The sequence below is a fragment of the Petaurus breviceps genome, unplaced genomic scaffold (genome assembly GCF_028583685.1).
Source record: "Petaurus breviceps papuanus isolate PSGF00001 unplaced genomic scaffold, PetGlider_PUasm1.0 90919, whole genome shotgun sequence".
Taxonomy (NCBI): domain Eukaryota; kingdom Metazoa; phylum Chordata; class Mammalia; order Diprotodontia; family Petauridae; genus Petaurus; species Petaurus breviceps.
The window spans coordinates 180,311-201,619 of NW_027187378.1; the positions used below are offsets into that span (position 1 = coordinate 180,311).

General features: G+C 37.9%; 1 protein-coding gene across 2 annotated transcripts in view; it reads right to left on the reverse strand.

Annotated features, from left to right (window-relative positions):
• Positions 1-21,309, reverse strand: part of PAK5 (p21 (RAC1) activated kinase 5) — a 395,791-nt gene that overhangs the window by 154,982 nt on the left and 219,500 nt on the right. Inside the window, exon 2 of one of the 2 annotated variants that reach the window (XM_069075401.1) lies at positions 16,248-16,574. The exons of the other annotated variant lie outside the window; for it this stretch is intronic. The gene's annotated coding sequence lies outside the window, so the exon portion shown is untranslated. The remainder of the gene's footprint in view (positions 1-16,247; positions 16,575-21,309) is intronic. 2 annotated transcript variants of the gene reach the window in all.

The window sequence follows — 21,309 nt, forward strand, 5'->3', positions numbered from 1 at the left end:
CTCTCTCTCTCTCTCTCTCTCTCTCTCTCTCTCTCTCTGTCTCTCTCCCTCTCTCCCTGTCCCCCTCTTTCCCTTTTCCTCTCCCTGTCTCTCTCTCTTCTTTTAAACTTAGAGTAATTTTATGACAATATGTTCCACCCATGGCAGTTCACAGCTATTTTTCTATCACTAAATCCTCCTATTCCTTTTTTTTCTCCTGGCTTTGGAAATTTAATTTTATTTTCTGGCGATGATGCTGAAGGTACTTTCTGCCATTTTAAAGATTATTTTCTTTTTTTTTATCCTGAGATTTATTGTTTTTTGTTTAAAGCACATCTGCATTGAAACATTAGAGGGCGCCCTTTCTTCCTTTTTAAGCTTTATTTCAAAGCTGAACATGGGAAAAAATCACCTCACCCAGAATTAGTCCCTCCTCCAGCCCATTCCCCTATCTTTGTTAACCACAGCCACACAAACATAAAATAAAGTCTATTCTCCAACCTGTGTGAAATCTTGTGATCCCATTCTGAATGTAAATCAAAGAATTTCAAGAGGAAGTACATAAATACTATATGAAAGTACTCTTTCTCCTTTTTAGGAAACTTTTTTTTTTAAAGAAAGGCATGCAAGCCTGACAAAATTAGTTTCATGAATTGCTGAGGAGTAAAAAGGAAAACAAAATATCCTTCTAGTCAATCAACCCTATGATCATGGGCCTCTCTATATTTACGGTAGGAAGTCTGATCTTCAGACAACAGTCCATCATGTGCCAGTATCAGACGTATTTCCATCATGGTGACATGAATCTAAGCTTGTACTCCATTGGTGTGATCACTGGGAGCCTGGGTTCATCTCCTTGAGCCAAAAGATGAGGATATCAGTGCGGAAAAATTGCTATACAAGTGGAAGCTATTATCATCATGATCCTCTGTGAGTAAAATTGGGAATATCAAGTCAACCAAATATTATTTGTTATTCCTCCTATATGTAAAGCCATATAATCATGGCTATCACTTAAAATTTAGCATCTGATCCATAATTTACTACCACCCCCAACCTCCATAGAATTTCACTGATTCATTCAACAAACATTTGTTGATCATTCATTGTGTTCAGTATTGAACCAAGCACTGTGAGGAATGCAAAGAATCACAAGACTGCCTTTGAAGGGCCCACAAAGGATGGGATATAGACCAGTGTAATTAAACTCCAAATGAATGAATTCCAAAGTGTAAAGCAAACTTTCTAAATGATTTCAGTTATCCAAGAGTGAAAACTCCCTTATATCCTGAGAGTGAGTTTCCCTCACTTGAAATCTTCAAGTAAAGGCTGTAGGACAAGCTGTAGAATACATTCTATGGAGAACTCTTTTCAAGAATTTGTGGATTAGATTATTTGACCTCTGGGGTCTCTCTTCCAGCTGAGTTTTTTGTGAATCATGCCCTCAGTCTAATGAGAGGCAACAAGGTACGATATATAGTAGGCTGGTTCTGGAGCCAGGAAGACCTGAGTTCACACTTTGTTTTCAACACTCACTAGCTATGGCTAAAACATGTAAGTATTCTAGGTGCCAGTCCCCTGAAAGGAAATGAGGCAGATAGATGGGCAAGTATAAAGAGCAATCTGGGTCTGGAGTCTGGGCGAATAAGTTGAAATCCAACCTCAGGTACTCAGTAGTAGAGTGACCCTGGACATGTTATTTAGCCTTTATATGTCTCAATTTCCTTTGCAATAAAATAGAAATAAAAAAACATCTACTTCCCAGGGTTGTTATGAGGATCAAATGAGATATTTGAAAAGTGCCTAGTATAGTGTCTACTAGGTTTTGGATAAGTATTTTTTCCCTTCTTCCTCATCTGTAAAATGGGATTGATAACACCTGTAGTAGCTACTTCACAGTAGTACTTCATTAATCATCATCATTAACATCATTCTGGCCTAAAGAAATGCAGTCTTTTGCAGAGATTTATTATCCATGTGCATTCTATTTTTTGTTTAGTTTTGTTTTACTCTCACTTTAAAAAAAAATTAGAGTCAAATGCCAGAATACAAATACAGAATAGAGAAAAGAAACAAACATAACATAAACTTAAATATTGGAATTTAAATACAAAATTAAAAAGAAAAAAAAGCATGTTGTGTACATCGCAGAACATAGAAGGGGATTCAAAACATGTAACAATGAATTTTCATTTCAAAAAAACTGTATGATAAATAACACACGTTGTGTTCAGAATCGACCATCTTTTCTTAGCTTCCTTGTGAGTTTTCTTCTGTTCTCTGCTGTGCACTTTTTAATTTTTTTCTTTTCTTCCACCCCCATACAAGGATATAATAAAGTTTAAATATGTTTTTATATAGATACACACATATTAATATATACATACATATATGGACATATACATTCCCAAACATATTCTACTTCCTTTATTCCTACCAACTACTTTGTCCTCCTAATACTTGCCTACCCCCCTCCAAGGATCCCTCTACTATCCTCCCATGCCCATAAATCTAAAGACCTCCCTATACCCCCCTTTCCCCCATTTCATCAGTCTCCCCTCTAAAAATCCCTCCGTTGTCCTCTTCCCCCTCTGTATGCCCCTACCATTTGATTTCTTCTGAATTCAGGAGACTTTTATACTCTTCTAAATATATATGTATTGTTCCCTCTTAAACCCAGTCCCAATGAAAGTAGGTGACAAGAACTACCAGCCCTCCTCCCCCCCCCATCCAATTCCTCTCTATCAGTTCTTCCTCTTGTACCTCATTTATATAAAATAGTAATTCTTTCTAGCTCTTCCTAAATGGTTTTACTTTTAAAATTCATATCAGACTCAGGTTTACTCCAATCTTTCTTATGAGCTATCCAATTATTAGTAAGAATCTTAGACATAGGGGCAGAGTAAAGATGGCAGTGTAGAAGCAGGAGAACTCCATGATCTCCCCCCATAACCACCTCAGATACCTATAAAACATGACTCTAACAAATTTTAGAGCAACAGAACCCACAAAGTGATGGAAAGAAACAAATCTCCCACTGAAGGAAGCCCAGCAGGCAAGAAAGAAGGATCTATCACACCAACCTGGGAGCTGAGCCCAGTCTGGTATGAGACTATGGTTTTAGCCCCAGGGCAGCCCTGACCAGCAGGAGGAGCTCAAGAAGGATTTTGAAAATCAAGTAAGAGAAATGGAGGAAAAACTGGGAAGAGAAGTGAGAATGATACAAGAAAATCATGAAAAGAGAGTCAACAACCTGACTGAAGAAAATAATATCTTAAAAAATAGATTAACTTGGGGGTGGGGGGGTGGGGGTAGAGTCAACATGGCAGAGTATAAACAAGACTTCCCCAGGGCCCTGGCTTCCACCTCCCCCAAATCATGTAAAAAATGACTCTAGACAAACTTTGGAGCTACAGAACCCACAAAATGACACAGAGTAGCTAACCTCCTTCTGAAGACAGCTCAGCAGGATGGCAGGAAGGGGCCAGCACAGCTCTGTGGGAGATGAGCCCAGCCCCACATGAGGCAGAGGTTTTAACCTCAGTGCAGCCTGACCAGCCACCTGATGGAGGGACATGAGATCACCAGCAGCTGTGGTGGTTCCAGAATTATCAACCCATAGATGACAAAGACAAAGTGAGAGGTCAGTGTAGACTTTGAAGGAACAGGGAGTTTGGGAGTGTCATCTGGCCTTGGCCCTGGGATGAGAAGCAACTGAGGCCCTACAGCCATGCAGCTGCTGCCATGTGGCTGCTTCAGAGCTTCTGGCCTATAGATTGTAGGGCGATGAAGCAACCAGTCTGGGGGGTAATTGCTCTTGCTTTAACCTACTTGGATCTGGATTGCTGTCTAGGGTGGAGGTCTTGGGGTGCTTGAACAGTCTACTAGATTGTGTGGAGGGCACAAGACCAATAGCTCTGGCAGCTGCAAAATCCCCAGTGTTTGAGATAAAGCTCCACTTTCTAGTAGGAGAGTTCTACTGTGGGAAAAAAGCTCAAAAGACAAGTAATTGAGTGATAACATGAGCAAGCAAAGGAAGCAAAGCAAATAGAGCAATCGTATATTAGACTCCTATTTGGGGGACAAAAAGGATCAAAGCATGGAACAGGAGGAAGACAACGAAGTCAGAACTCCTGCACCAAAAGCTTTCAAAAAAATATGAACTGGTTATAAGCCATAGAGGAGCTTAAAAAGGATTTTGAAAACTAAATAAGAGAAGTGGAGGAAAAATTGGGAAGAGAAATGAGAACAATGCAAAGAAATTATAAAATAAGAGTCAACAACCTGATTGAAGAAAATAACACCTTAAAAAGTGGACTAACTCAGATGGCAAAAGAGGCTGAAAAAGGCAATGAGAAGAATGCCTTAAAAAGTGATATTTGCCAGATGGAAAAAGAATGTCAAAACATCACTGAAGAGAATCATTCCTTCAGAATTAGATTGGAGCAAATGAAAGCTAGTGACTTTCTGAAAAATCAAGACACTATTAAATAGATCCAAAAAATAAAAAAAAATAGAAGGAAATGTGAAATATCTCACTGGAAAAACCACTCACCTGGAAAATAGATCCAGGAAAGATAATTTAAAAATTATTGGACTAACTGAAAGCCACGATCAAAAAAGAACCTAGAAATCATCCTTCAAGAAATTCTCAAGGAAAATTGCCCTGATGTTTTAGAACCAGAGGGCAAAATAGAGGTTGAAAAAATCCACCAAACACCTCCTGAAAAAGATCCCAAAAAGAAAACTCCTAGGAATATTATAACCAGGTTCTGGAGTTCTCAGATCAAATAGAAAATATTACAAGAATCCAGGAAGAAACAATTTCAATATTGTGGAAACACAGTCAAGATAACACAGGATCTGGCAGCTTCTACACCGAAGGATCAAAGGGCTTGGAATATGATATTCTGGAGGTCAAAGGAGCTGGTATTAAAACTAAGAATCACCTACCCAGCAAAACTGAGTATCATGTTTCAGGGTAAAATGTGTTCATTCAGTGGAATGGAGGACTTTCAAGCATTCTTAGTGAAAAAAAGAGTTGAATAGAAAATTTGACATTCAGATACAAGAAGCAAGAGATGCATGAGAAGGTAAACATACAAAAGAAATCATAAGAAGCTTATCAGTGTTGAACTACTTATATTCCTACGTGGGAAAATGATAATTGTAACTTATGAAATTTTTCTCAGTATGAGAATAGTTGAAGGGAATAGAAATGGATGTATGTGCATGTGTGTGTGTGTGCATACATATATATGTCTCTGTAGGAGGGAATATGGGCATATGAATACATATGTGAATGTATCTATATATGTGTACAGGTATACACAGACAGAGGGCACAGGACCAATTTAACAGGAAGGGATGATACTTAAAAGTTGAAATTAAGAGGTGAGACAGGAATATAATGAGAGGAGATGGGGAGAGACAGAATGGGGCAAATTATCTCAAGTAGAAAAGGCAAGGGAAAATGGTTACAATGGAGGGGAAGAACAGGAAGGCAAAGGGAATGAGTCAACCTTATTTTCATTGAATTTGGCTTAGGGAAGGAATGATGTACACACTAAATAGGGTATCTCACCCTACAGGAGAGTAGAGGCAAAGGGGAAGAGAGGGGGAATAATGGAAGGGAGGGCAGGCTGGGGGGGAGGGAAGTTGGAAGCACCCACTTTTGAAAAGGTATAGGATCAAAGTAGAAAATAGAATAAGTTGGGGGTGGGACAGGATGAAGGGAAATATAGTTAGTCTTTCATAATATATCCACTATAGAAATTTTTTGCATATCTACGCATGTACAACCTATATTGAATTGCTTATCTTCCCAGTGAGCATGGGTTACAAGGGATGAAGGGAAAGAATCTGGAATTCAAAGTTTTAAAATCTAATGTTTAATATATGTGTATATATATATGTAATTATTATTATTTTACATGTAACTGAGAAATAAGACATACAGGCCCTGGGGCATAGAAATCCACTGTGCCTTACTGGAAAGTTGAAAGATATGGGAGAGAGCAGATTGGGGGAAGAACTATTCAGTGGGATCTCTGTTTTGGGGTGGTGGGTAGGGAAAAATGGGGAGAAAATTTGTAACTCAAAATCATGTGGAAATGAAAGATGTAAACTAAAAAATTAAAAAAAAATAAAATGCAAAAAAAAAAATAGATTAACTCAAATGGCAAAAGAGGCCCAAAAACCAATGAGGAGAAGAATGCCTTAAAATGCCAAATTTGTCAGATGGAAAAAGAATCTCAAAAGCTCAATGAGGAAAATCATTCCTTCAGAATTAGATTGGAGCAAATGGGAGCTAATGACTGTATGAGAAATCAAGATACTATTAAACAGATGCAAATAAATGAAAAAATAGAAGATTATACGAAATATCTCGTTGGAAAAACCACTCACCTGGAAAATAGGTCCAGGAGCGAGAATTTAAAATTTATTAGACTACCTGAAAGCCATGATCAAAGAAAGAACCTAGAAATCATCCTTCAAGAAATCCTCAAGGAAAATTGCCCTAATATTTTAGAACCAGAGTACAAAATAGAGGTTGAAAAAATCCACCAATCACCTCCTGAAAAAAGATCGCAAAAAGAAAACTCCTAGGCATACTATAGCCAAGTTCCGGAATTCCTAGATCAAGGAGGAAATATTACAAGCAGACAAGAAGAAACAATTTGAATATTGTGGAAACAATCAGGATAACACAAGATGTAGCAGCTTCTACATTAAGGGATCAAATGGCTTAGAATATGACATTCCAGAGGTCAAAGGAGCTAGGATTAAAACCAATCACTTACCCAGCAAAATCGAGTATAATGTTTCAGGAGAAAATATGGTCATTCAAAGAAATAGAGGACTTTTAAGCATTCTTGATGAAAAAATCAGAGTTGAATAGAAAATTTGACATTCAAATACAAGAAGCAAGAAAAGCATGAGAAGGTAAACAGGGAAAAGAAATCATAAGGAACTTATCAAAGTTGGCCTATTTACATGCCTACATGGAAACAATGATCATTATAACATGATATTTTTCTCAGTATGAGGATATTTGAAGGGAATATATATATATGATACATACTCTATATGCATATATATTATATATGTCTATATAGGAGGATATATGTGCATATGTATACTTAAGTGAGTGTGTGTATATATGTGTACAGCTATACATAGACAGAAAGCACAAGATCAATTGAATAGGAAGGGATGATATTTTAAAAATAATATTAAGAGGTGAGAGAGGAATATAGTGAGAGGAGATAGGGAGAGACAGAATAGGGTAAATTTTCTCATGTAAAAGAGGCAAGGGATAACTGTTACAATGGAGGGGAAGAACAGGAAGACAAAAGGGAATGGGATAATCTTACTGTCATTGAATTTGGCTTAAGGATAACATACATGCTCAATTGGATATCTTACCCTATAGGAAAGTAAGGGGGAAGGGGATGAGAAGGGGGATGATAGAAGGGAAGGCTGATTGGGCACAGAGGGTATTTAGAAGCACACTCTTTTGAAAAGTGACAGGGTCAAAGTAGAACATAGAACAAATGGGGGGTGGGATAGGATGGAGAGAAATATAGTCAGTTTTTCACAATATATCCACTATGGAAATGTTTTGTGTAACTACACATGTACAACCTTTATTGAATTGCTTATCTTCCCAGTAAGGGTGGGTGATGAGGGAAGAAGGTAAAGAATCTGGAATTTAAAGTTTTAAAATCAAATGTCTACAAAAACAAAGAATCTTAGACATACATTTTACATATTAAAAAAGTAAATATTCTATCCTTATGGATCCCTTATAATCAGTCTTTGGTATGTGCCTTATATTTCTCTGAGTTCTTGTAGGTTGAATCTTCTATTAAGATCAGGATTTTTTTTTTTAACAAAGTCTGGAAAATCTGAGAGTTTATGAAATGTCTGTTTTTTTTTCATTCAGGGTAATAGTTATCTTTGCAAGGTATGATATTTTTGATTGGAGTCCTAGTTCTTTTGCTCTTTGATATGTTGTGTTCCAAGACCTGCTGTCCTTTAATATCTCTGCTGCTAGGTCTTGCATTATTCAACTTGTGCCACAATCATATTTAAATTGTTTTAATTTTGATGCTTTTAATATTTTACTCTTGAGTTGGGGGTTTTGGAATTTGACTATGACATTCCTATGAATTTTCCTCATAGGATCTATTTTAAGTGCTAGTTTTTGGATTATTTTCTATTTCTAATCTCCCCCCTTGTTCTAATGTATCAGGATAATTTTCTTTAAATATTTTTTGTATTATTTTATCAAGATGCTTTTTTTGATCATAACATTCAGTTAGCCTGATTATTTTTATATTGTCTCTTCTTGCTCTATTCTCCAAATCTGTTGTTTTTTTATAAGATGTTTAATTATTTTTTGAACTCATAGTTTCACTGACTTCATTTTGCCCATTTCTAATTTTCAAGATGTCATTTTCCTTCTTAAGATTCTGGATCTTTTTCTAATTGGTTAACTTTCCTTTCATAGTTTTCTTATTTTTCTTGGATTATTGTTGTTTTCTTTTTTAGTTTTCCCTCCATCTCTATCATTTGATTTTTAAAGTTTTTTTTAAGATCTTCTATGAATTCTTTTTGGGCAGGAGACCATTTGGTGTTACTCTTTGGGGGTTTCTTTACTTCAATATCCTCTTCTGAAGATGAACGCTGGTCATCTCTATTCCCATAATAGATTTCTATGGTTGGATTCATTCTCCTTTGCCTGTGCATTTTTGTGGTAATACCTTAATTATTTGTAATCGCCTGGTGCCTCTTGCCCCAGATCTTCAGTTCTCCTTCTTTGCTTGAAGCCAAAGGCAAACCTCCAACCTACAATAAATGCCCATAGCCAGGGGTTTTCTGTTCCACTGCTTTTGCACTCACCAGGTGTGGGCTGGTTCTTTCTTGCTACCACACACCCTCCCCCCCTCCCCCCATTCCCCTTCACAGCACGGCTGGGTTGGTATTCCTAGTCAGCAGCAGTTCCCTTGTTCTTCACGGGCTCAAACAGGCAACTCCCCTCACTATCCCAGGGGTAAAAGTTCCAGCGGCTGCGGCTGCGGCCAAGGCAGCCTCCCAAACCAACTAACCCTAGGGTTTGCTGCTGGTTGTTAAAACAGAACCTAGCCTGGAGATATTTACCTTTCACAGGGATCAAACCTTGTCCTGGGATTTTTCTTCCCATCTTCACAAATTGTCCCAGGAAGCCCCAGGTTGTGCCTCTAACTCTTATTTATCTGCTCTCACATTTTGTTCACCCTAGGGTGCTATTTTAATTCTTTGGTGGGGGGAAACTATGAGAGCTTGGTATTTTCTGACCTACTCCACCAACTCCCCAGAATCCTCTCTCCATTTGCATTCTAAAGTTTATTCCCCTCATTATTTAATTAATTTAAGAGTATTAAAATTGACTTAATTTAGACAAGTTAACTTTTTGTGTCAGACTACTAAATGCACAAGTTTGCAAAGGAATTATTTTAATATATTTATTATATATTAGGGCTAATATATAGATAAATAATTATATTTCTATATATTAGGTCTAATATATAGATATAGAATTATATTTCTATATATTAGGTCTAATATTTAGATATATAAATATATTATTTTTCAATTACATTGAAATGCAATGATCCAAATAGTAAAATACAAACAAGTAAACATGTTCACAGACTCAATGTTAAAGACCCTTTATTTAGACTTTCTTTAAATTATAACTTTTAAGAGTATGCAATTTATAGGCAGTTTAAGCTAAAAAGAAGTGCTGATTTACAGATGTAGAAACCAAAAATAGAGATACTAATAATCATTTTGCATTCCTCTAAAATGAGGTCAATTTATCTCACCCAATAAGCAAGTTGAGGGCTTGTAATTCCAAAGACTCAATCATATTTAGATTCCTATCTTGTATGATATGCAGCAGTTAATACAGATTGGTGTTCATTAAGGTTATTTGAATCATGCAATGACGAGTGGAGTTCTAAATCTAGCTTTCCTCACTCATGCCTCCATCTGCCTACAATATTTACAAAAGTTCTGGGACATCAGCAAAAGCTGCTACAGTACCATAATCACCACATTCATAGAATGTTGAGAGAGAGAGAGATGGAGGGACAGGGAGAGAGGGTGAGAGGGAGGGAGGGAGGGAGAGATAGAGACAGAAAGACAACAAGAGAGACAGAGACAGAGAAACAAAGAGAAAGGGAAGAAGAGGGAGTGGGAGAGAAGGGGAAGGATAGAGAAAGAAAGAGAGAGAGGGAGAGAGAATGAAAGAGTTTGAGAGAGAGGGAGAGAAATGGAGGAAGAGGAATGGAGTGGGATAAAAGGGGAGAGAGAGAGATAGAGAGGAAGGGAGAAAAAGGGAGAGAGGGAGAAGAAGTGAGAAAGAGAAGGGAAGAGAGAGAGAGAGAGAGAGAGAGAGAGAGAGAGAGAGAGAGAGAGAGAGAGATGGAGAGAGAGATCTCCTCCTTTGAAGATTCAATTGTATACATTCACAACTACCTGAACAGATGGAGACAAGAGGAAACCATGTGTGACAGACATAATATATGCCTACTGTCAGGTTCCTAGCCACTCTAGGGTAAGTGTGTGTCTTACTGTGTGAAAGCCCTTCTGTATGAATTCCAAACTAATCTCAATTCTCATATGGGAAAAGGAAGATAATAAAACAACCAAGATGATAAAGTAAAAAAAAATTCTGTCTGATTATATTTTCCATCCCAGAAAGTTGAAAGCTACCATTAGCCCTTCTCTTCATTCTATCTATGGTGAAGAAAAGTAATCTGTAAGGGACCAGTCCTGGGCCTGCACACTTATTGCATGTCCAACTTCTTTACTTGCCCAAAGTTTGATTTCCTTTAGATCTTGTCATAGTTCATCAGAGGGTATTAGATCCAGAGTTGGATGGAATCTCAGAGACCATCAGTTACCAACCCCATCATTTTACAGATGAGGAGACTCAGACCCAGAGAGGCCCTGAGGAATATGATATGGCCTCAGCCAGCTAATCCTCAGGAATCTGAAAAACTGAAAGAAGTTGCATGAAAGAGTAAAATGCCAATGAGACAATGGATATATTTTTTAGAATCTGATCCTATCTTCAGTGTCTAATAACATGCATGGGGGATCAGATCTATGCTCTTAAATTTGTTGTGGTACACTACTCATCCATGAACAAATAACTACTTAGGTTCATGAATTTAAATACAGAATCCATAGATCTATCCCATTTCTAAACTAGAAGGGACTGAGGAGATAACCTGACCCAACACACTCATTTTACAGATGAGTAAACTGGGACCCTGAGTTCTCACTCTGTAAATTACTCATTGGGGTTATTCAACTAGCTAATGGAAGACATGGTACTAGAAAGCAGGCATTCTGACTCCTAAAATAAATACTTTTTTCCCACTGCCCTAAGATGTTCCAAATACATAGCACTGTTGGGCTGCTTCGACCAGTTTAGCAGAGCTATACCTTTAGGGAATGATAGGTATAGTGGTCATCATCAAGACCCTGAAAGTAGCTGAAAGCCATGGAGGAGGCCATTATGAAAAGGTTTCTATGAAAACTAGACACTGATATTGTCAATGACCTCTCCTTAGAACTCTGTTTCTAGAGAACCCTGGACCCTACTATTCCATTCAGTAACTAGTCTTCTCCTTTCCTCAAGGTCTGTTCCTTCACAGAGCTCCCATGCATTTGCTGTGTTTCAACAAAGGCAAACTTCTCTTGTGAACATCTATGTATCTGTATATCTACACGGATACAGAAGTGTGTCCCAAGTGGGTCAGAGTACTGGGGAAAAGAGGCCATTGATGTGAATTGGTCCCATGCTAATCTCCACCCATGCCTGTAGGTGAGAGGCTTACCATTCTGAAACTTCATTTATTATTTATTATTATTTTTATTTATTACTGGAGAGATATTGGTAAAAAGATCATCAGAGTTTATTTTAAATGCTACTTGGTGTTTGGAGTACTAGTTGTCGATGTATTCGATTATCTTGTGTTTTAAAAAATATTGAAATAATATTGTGATAATATCAAATGTTTCCTTAGGGAGTATAAGTAAAAACATATTGCTTAATATTAACTTTGGCTTAGGATGAAACTAGAATGTGTTCTTTTAACAGAGAGCTGGTGTATATTTCCTTTGGCAGCAGTTTGCAAAATTATTTTGTTAAATGTTTGATTAATCCATTGTAGGAAAAGAAAGATAACATTTAAAAAGGCAAAGCACTTCTCCAGTCTTTGTACAACATGCTCTAACTCTAAAAGGGATCTCAGAAATAGTTAATGCTTAACATTCAGTCCTTTTTCTGTTTAGAACTCTTAAAAGTGGACAATATTGTAAAAATATAAAAATTATTAACATTTAATTTTTGAGTGCACTATAATGATAGCACACTGCATCTGTCTAGAGCAGAGATTCTTAACTTATTTGTGTGTTCATCATGGACTTCTTTGGCAGTGTGACAAAGCCCATAGACTCCTTCTCAGAACACTGTTGCTTAAATCAACAATTAAAGAAAATGCTAAATTTCAGTCAGATAATAGTGAAAATAAGGATAGAATGTTATCTCACCCAGATTCATAGACCCTGTGAAATGAGTGTGTGGATCCCAGGCTGAGCTCCTTGTCTAGAGCAACTTTCAACCTACTTTGATACCCATGACAAAATTTGGGTCCTTCCCCCACAAACACTTCTTTGACCACTTCACATCATACCTATTCTCTTTTCTTGGAATTTCTATTGTCCTTCTTCTGTCTATACCATTAACTGAAAAAATTTAATCCCATGCCAACTTATTTAGGTTTTTTTTTTATGTCTTCAACTGGATGGTCAGCTAGAAGGCAGTGACCATGTACCAGATTGTTCTGTAGCCCCACCCCCTTTATATTTTATATACAATAGAGATTTAAAAATAATTAGGTTCCAACAATTCCTAGGTGATGCATAGAGAGGGAAAGCACCATGATCTTTATTTTACAGATCAAGAAACTGAAAGGCGGTAAAGGTAAATAATTTGTCCATGGACCTAGTTATGACAGAGGAAGTACTAAAAGCTTGGTCCTCATGAACTCAGCCCCCTGATCATCATCCTCATCTTCATTTTATGACTGCCTTCTCATTTAGATGAATCATGAAGCAAACAGTTTCAGACCAGTCTAAGGCAATATACATTGGGGATTATTCTGCCTGGGAACCTTGTCCTGGGCTTATCTCACCTGATTATAACACATTTATATCATACTTTAAAGTTTACTAACCACTTTCTTCATAGCAGATAGATAATGAAAGTATCCTTATTCATCCATGTTTTGCCAATAATAACAGCTAGTCAGTCCACCAACATTCTCAAGTACCTCTTAAGTGCCAGGCACTGTGCTAAGTGCCCTGGGGACACAAAAACAAGGACCCCAGAAAAGCAAAAGACAGTTCTTGTCCTCAAGAAACTTGCAGTCTATACTATAGCATTGTGTTTTAAATGACTGAACATGTATAACTTATATCAAATTTGGAGGGGAGATGAGGGAGGGAGAGAGAACATTTGCAAATCATTTTTTAAAAATGAATGTTAAAAATTGTCTTTAACTTAGGAAAAATATTAAAAAAAACACCACACAGTCTAATGGGGAGGACAAAATGCAAACAACTATAAACAAAAAAGATTATCTACAGGATAAAATGGAGATAATCAAGGAAGGGCAGGTACTAGAATTAAGGGGAATTAGGAAAGGTTAGCATTTATATTACATTTTAAGCTCTAGAAAGCATTTTTCCTATGTTATCTCATTTGATCCTTACAATAACACTCTAAGTGCTACAGCTGGCCCCATTTTACTGCAGGGGAACTAAAGTTGAGAGAGCTTAAGGGACTTGCCCAGGGTCACACAGATAGTGGAGATAGTGGTTGAGATGGGATTAGAGTTCAGGTAGTCCCATATTCTAAGCACTTCACTACCTAGCTGCCTGTAGCTTATGAGGAAACTGAGATTCATATTGCTTATTTGCCATTGCTTACAACCCAGTGAAGAAAGTCCAAACTCAAACCTCCAAATTAGGTGTCCTTTCCATTACATCTCATGTGCCTGAGATAGTAGGTTTAATAGGTTTCTGCTTTGTTTTACAATTCCTCCTTTCTCACAGAGAAGTCCCATGTTCCTACAGCCCCACCCTAATTCTGTCTTAGGAGAAATACAGTAACTGCCTTGGAGGGCATTGAAAATGATTCATTCGGCAAAGGATGACAGTGGATCCAGAGAAGAGAAGCCCCTTTTCCATGGACAAACTTTCACTGCCAGCTTTGACTGTCTCTGGGATTATGGGGCTTCCTTTTCTTTGCTGCTTTCTGGACTCTTTTTTTGCCCTCTCAGGTGTGGCTACCCTGGCCAGGGATCCTGTCTTGGTGGAGTCACTGACTTCCCAGTCTATTGGAGTGAACTGTTTTGAGTTGGAGGTCACTCAATGGCCTCCTGAAGGATGGGGAAGAAAAGGACAAGGTAAGTGGAACCAGAGGTAAGTCATTTGGGACACCTTTGCTTCCTATGCCACTCTCTGAAAATTGGCCTTCACCTTTTTGGACTGACAGCAAATTAGGCAGTACATTTTTCAGGCTCTAGTGTTATAAAGGGAATTTAATATAAGTACTATATAATAAAAGTTTCAAGCTGTTCAGCCAACTAACTTGAATTTCCTCTTTATGTGCAGAAGGAATGGAATGCATGGAATTAAATACTGGACCTGCCACTAAGGAAGAAAGATGGCATTTTATATGAAATATCACAGAAGGAATGCATCCAGAAAGAGAGGAAATAGAGAAGGGGCCCTTTCTAGGTTCTTTCAAGAATACTACTGATATGGTGGAGTTGTGAACTAATCCAACCATTCTGGAGAGCAATTTGGAACTATGCCCAAAGGCTACAAAACTGTGTATACCCTGGGATCCAGCAATATCCCTAGGAAGTCTGAATCTCAAAGAGATCATAAAGAAAGTAAAAAGGACCCACATGTACAAAGATATATACAGCAATTCTTTTTGTGATGGCAAAGAATTGGAAATTGAAGGGGAATGACTGAACAAGCCGTGGCATATGAAGGTAATGGACTACTTTTGTTCTGTAAGAAATGATGAGCAGGTGGATTTCAGAAAAACCCAGAAGGACTTACATGATCTGATGCTGAGTGAAGTGAGCAGAACCCAGAACATTGTACACAGTGATAACAACACTGTGTGATGACTAACTCTGACAGACTTAGTTCTTCTTAGCAGTACAAAGATCTAAGACAATTCTAAAAGACTCAGGATGGAATATGGTATTCACATGTAGAGAAAGAACTATAGAATCTGAATGCAGCTCAAAGCATACCATGTACCCTTTTTTGTTTCCTGTCTTGTATGTTTTTCCTTGTGTTCTGCTTCTTTCACAACATGACTAATGCAGAAATGTTTAATGTGACTGTACATGCATAGTCTGTATCACATTGCATACTATCTTGGGGATGGAAGAAGTGAGTGAGAAAAAAGTAGTAACGATGAATGGAGAAAAGATGACACACATGAGAGATGTTGTAGAGGTAGAAATGATGAGCATTGGCAACTGACTAGAAATATGGGGTATCTGAGTGGATTTCCAGATGACACTGAGGCTTCAAACCCATGTGACTAGAAGGATGGTGATGCTGTGACAAGAATAGAGAAATTTAGAAGAGACATGGTTTGGGGGTGAAAATAAAGAGTTCTGCTTTGGACCATTTCAGATGCTTATACGGGGCATCCAATTAAAAATGTCTAACAGGCAGTTCATTATGTAAGACTGGATCTGAGGATAGAAACAAGGGTTTGATATCAAGATCCAGGAATCTCTGCCTAGAGGTGATAACTGGCTGGATCCATGAGAATTGATAATATGATCATCAAGTTGAGAGGGTATAGGGAGAAAAGAGAAATGGGTCTAGGACAGAGCCTTGGGGTAGAACCATGATTAATGAGTATGGTATGAAGGTATAATGGAGAGATTGCTGACTGGTCAGAAAGATAGGAAGATGTGGCCGTGACTTCTGGGAACCAAGATGGTGGAGTAAGCAGTAAGTCACTCTCAGTCTCCCTTCTTGATCTCTAAAAATCGAGATAATACCACCCCAGTTAAAATCCAATTGTCCCTAAATATAGTTGCTAAAAGTAAATACAGACAAATGAAATCGTAAGTCAACTGGGGCCCACCACTACATAACAGTACCTTCACAGCAGCAAGTTGGATGGGTGGTGAATTCAGTCTGTCTGCCAGCAAGTACCACTGTACAGGGAAGCCTGTATATCTGTTTTCGTCTTTTTTAAAATACACATGAATTCTGTGTTGAAAGACTATAGCATAATTACAAGGATTCAGAACATGTGTGACGGCTGAAGGGTCCAATATTGGCTTTTCTTCATTTTGCCACTGCCATGGCTGTCCTAGGAATTTTTTTCTCTTCTGCATCAAACACTGACTGGACACAGTGCTCAAAGTTAGAAGGTCCTGAGATTTCTGGTATTTTTCTTTTTTTCTTAAACAAGGTGCAACACCCTAGAAAAATTAAGCAGAGAAGAATCTATTATTTCTCACCATCATACAACACAGCAAAGGCCACTTTTTAATGCTAACAAACTTTTGTATACCCTAGAAAGGTCATATATTATACCATAGATGATATTTTGGCTAGTTTGTGAATCTTACAATGGTTGAACCTCTAAAACATCCATATATCATACACATATGTGAATATATGTATATATGTACATGTATGTATATGAATGTGAGGTAAAAGAAAAAATAGAGCAATATAAATTTAAAAATGAAAAGCCCAGATGATGTCAGACTGACTATATTTTCTTGAATCACTAGACTGCTAGATCAGAGGAATTATGTGGAGGTAGCACTGAAAAAGTCTAGTGCTATAGCCATAGAGAATATTGAGAGATTGTAAAGATAATGGAAATTTGAAGATCCCTCCTGCCCCTTAATAGGCTTAGGTAAATTTGAGGACCTTTCTTGATTTGAAAATATACTCTGCCTCCTAATAGGCTGAATGTGGTCACATGGAGTCTGTGGTAGGAGGCTTGTTTTTCAGGGAGGCACAACTTTTGTTACTTTGTATTCAAGTGGGTCATGAGGGTTGTGATGTTCTCTGAACCTGGAGAGGGCTATATTCACCTCTGATGTGAAGTTTTGCTTTGGGGCTCTCTTTGGGAAGAGTGTGAGACTCTGGGCAGCCATTGAGCCCCCTGGCTTTGAAAACTCAAATGTTGGTACTTTTCTCTCTGGTGACTAACTGTATGCATGTGATGATCAGACAGCTAGAAGCCCTGTCTCTTGGTCTATTGAATTGTGTTATTTTCTTTGTCTGTATTTTTGTCTGCTTGTAACTTTTGTTTGTATTCCCTGAAGTTTAGGGTGCTGACTTTTTCCCCTGAACTAGGTAAATGATATATGTTTGATTAAATTAAGATTGTTAACCCTTTTTGAGTTGCTTTCCTTTAGAAAAGCAGATCAAAGAACCTGTGCTAGCAGGTCCTGGATATGCTACAGTGTTGCTACTAGAGAGATATAAGTTGTAATCAATAGTATAATTACAGGGATTCAGAGCAAATTGAATCATTTGACTCCAGTCACTAACACTCCAATGCACATTTGACAACAAGTCTCAAGTGGAGGTCCCCAGGGTACTGTGCTTTCCCCTGTATTATTTACCATTTTTTCTCAAAGCCAAGGGTGACCCAACAGCTGTGAGATTGTTAACACACTGTAGGGCAGAGACAACATTCAAAGAACATGCAGACCAGAACACTGGGCCAAATCAAATAAGATATACTTAGTAGGGAAAAGCATAAGCTTTACACTTGGATTAAAAGAATCAACTTCACAAGTGGCAGAAGTAGGAGGTATGATTACACAGCATTCTATCTGAAGAAGATCTAAGGGGTTGAATGGTTTAACATTAATTAGTAGGATACAGCAGCAAAAAAAAAAAAACTGCACAAAGAGAGGCAGGGAATTATCCTTCTAAGACACACTAAGTCCCTTTTTGTTTTTCTTCCTTTCTCCCTCTCCATGCTCACTCCTGCTGTCTAGGCTTTCTGTACCTGGGTTTCTTCCCTCATATTCTCCACACAACTGCTTGTGTTCCTGAGACTTGTTCACAGATACCTTAGACTCAGGCATCCTCTCTTAGTATGACCATCCTTTAATTCTTTGGTTCCCTCTGCCTGTGCTTGTCTCCTAAAGCTTTCTACTGGACCTGACCACTAAGAGTTTCATTTCCTTTTCACCTCACCTTATTTGCACTGTTTGCTTTTTAATTCTGGAAGTTAATGCACCTTCACCTGGGCCTATAGTACTTATATAAGCAAGCCTGGCTTCTTGATTCTTAAACTCTTCTTGCCTACTACATCCAGCTCTGATCATTCAATGCCAAATCCTTGAATTAATTCCTTGACTACCTCATCCTGTTACTGCCCTAGCCCTAATACTGACAGAAGATAATACATGCCTGTTGATTTGTTTGTTTGTTTTGGGGGATATGGACTTGAAATGAAAGCTGGAAAGTCATGAATTTGCTGTTTTATGTGCAATCATTTTTTGTACTTTACTATGTTATGAAAATGCTTGTTTTATTCCATAAATTAAAGAAAATAAAATTTAAAAAATAAAGAAAGTTATGAAATCTAGGACCCTCAAATGCAGAAAACATTAGGGATTGGACTGAGCAACCATTAATATAATAAACAATTTTATTTTTTAAAATTTCATCATTGAAATAAATGGAGGTTGCCACAGTACCTTGCACTGGAGTAATATCAAGTAATATAAAGTATATAAAACCCCATACAATCTATTGCAAACTAAGGAAATGTTGAGGTCTTTTTATTGTTACTTATTATTATTATTCCATGATGGAGAGGTAGTATGACACAATAGATTTATTTCTGGACTGGGATTCAGGAAGAAGTGAATTCTAATCCAGCCTCTGACACATACTCACAGTATGACAATAGACAGATCACCTAACCTTTAAGTCTCCAGAAACTCTCTAAGATGGTGTCAAAATTGAATAGAAATAGGGGATACTAAACAGTACATAAGGATCCCTGTGGCAACACTATGACTTATAAAATCACATATTAACATGTGTGTTTTATTGTATTTTTATTTTGTTAAATATTTCCCAATTACATTTTAACCTGGTTCCTAACCACCCTGATGATCTAAGTCATAACTTTTAAGCTAGGGATGGACTGTGATATGGGTTGGTTTCTCATGTTGACAAAATCACAGATCTTTAAATGGACTTCTTATAAGATAACATGGTGATACTATGTCTATTTGAGTACTTAAAGAACAGGCTCATAGTTACGATATGAAGAAACTATTTCCTTTCATTGCAGCTCATTTTAGTCCTTTGGGTACACATAAAACAACATATCGACAGAGAAGCTGAGAATTGGGAAGGGATCCCCTTCCTAGTCTCTACTTGCATAAGATCCTTTCTGCAAAATTCCCAAAGATCATTCAGTTAGGTTGCATAGGGGATGGAATACTGGGCCTGGAATTAGGAAGACCAGAGGTCAAACATGGCCTTAGACACTTCCTAGCTGTGTGATCCTGGGCAAGTCACTTAACCGTTTGCCTCACTTTCCTCAATTATAAAATGAAGATATCTTACAGAGTTCACATGAGGATCAAATGAAATAATATTTGGAAAGTTCTTAGCCTTATTTTCTCTCTTCTTTCATTTAGAATTTCAATGTGTGGCTTACTAAGGCTTAGTCAAACACATATGACATAGGCAGCTACCCATACAGTGTCATTTGAGGGATGTAAAAAGAGACTTCCTGAATATATTTCTTATTGTTCTAGTGTCAACCTTAACAGAGTGAAATGCACATTTTAAAAGCATTATGAGATTTCATGATCTAGAAGAAACAATATGTTATTACAATCAGCCTAGCATCAAACATTGGAGGAGCAAGGAGTGACTTCCAGTACTGCCCTGAGGTATAGACCAGCACTCATTCAGTCCTGATGCCACTTTTGGATTTGGGACCTTAGAAATTGTGCCAAATCTGGGCCCACTCTCACCAGAAACCAAGATGGTGATGGGGAGTGTGTGCTCAGCTTCTTTCCTCTCCCCACAAAGTACTGGAAGGAATGTTTGTATTTTGTCACTGGTAAAATTTTGACAATACAACAGCTCTTAGTAAATATAAATAAATGAGTTACTGCCAAATATATTAGTTTGATGATTAATTGAATGTATTAACAATCTGACCCACTGTTATATAACAGAGACTGTGACCTGAAGAGAATAGGAGAAAGAAAGTAGGGAACTATCCAAAAGGTGGGACCACAGCTTAGAGGCAGCCTTGCTAGGCATGACTGGTGAGTGCTATCTCTAGATGTGACAACGGAAGGAATGAACTGAATATGAAGTGTACTGGATACAACATTTGGCCTAGTGCTGACCCTGGCTCTAAATGCAAAGAACTTAGTCATATCCACAAGTAACACTTTACCAAGAACCAGATTTCTCTTTGCACTGCTGAATTAAGCCAAGTCAGCAAAATGGAGACAGAACTTAGTGAACAAAGTCTTGGTTGGCTGGTGGTAGGTCCACTAAAGCATAACCCAAGTGAAGCAGTATGGTACAGTGGTGTAATAAGAATGTAAATTTTAAAGATCTTCCCTGCCCCTAGGCTAATGTGCACCTGAAGCCTGGGGTGGGGGAGGCTTGTTTTTCAGTAGATACTTCTTGATTGGCCAGTGAGTCAATAAGGTTGTTACATTCTCTGAGCCAGGAGAAGGCTATATAATCCCTGATGTGTAGCTTTGTTTTTGGGACTCACTTTGAGAAGTGTTCTGTGATTTGATCTGAATTCTGGGAAGCCGTTGTTGAGAGTCCCCCGGCTTTGAAAAACCCAGAATATGGAAACCCAGATGTTGACTGGGTATGGATGTAATGGTTGGACAGTTTGGAAATCTGTCTACTTGATGTTTCTGTCTTGATAATTATGCCTGTATACTTTGAGGTTCAGGGTGCTGACCTTTTCTCCTGAACAAGGTAAACGATATATGTCTGACTGATTAAAGTAAGCTTGTTAACCCATTTTGAGTTGCTTTCCTTTAACAAAGCAGATCCAAGAACCTGTGGTAGCTGCAAACCCTGAGGACGCTTGGGGTGCTTGCTGCTACAAGTGGTCAGAGTAGTTGAACTGGAATCACAAGGCTTGAGTTTCACTGACCACTCTGAGACTTACTACTACCT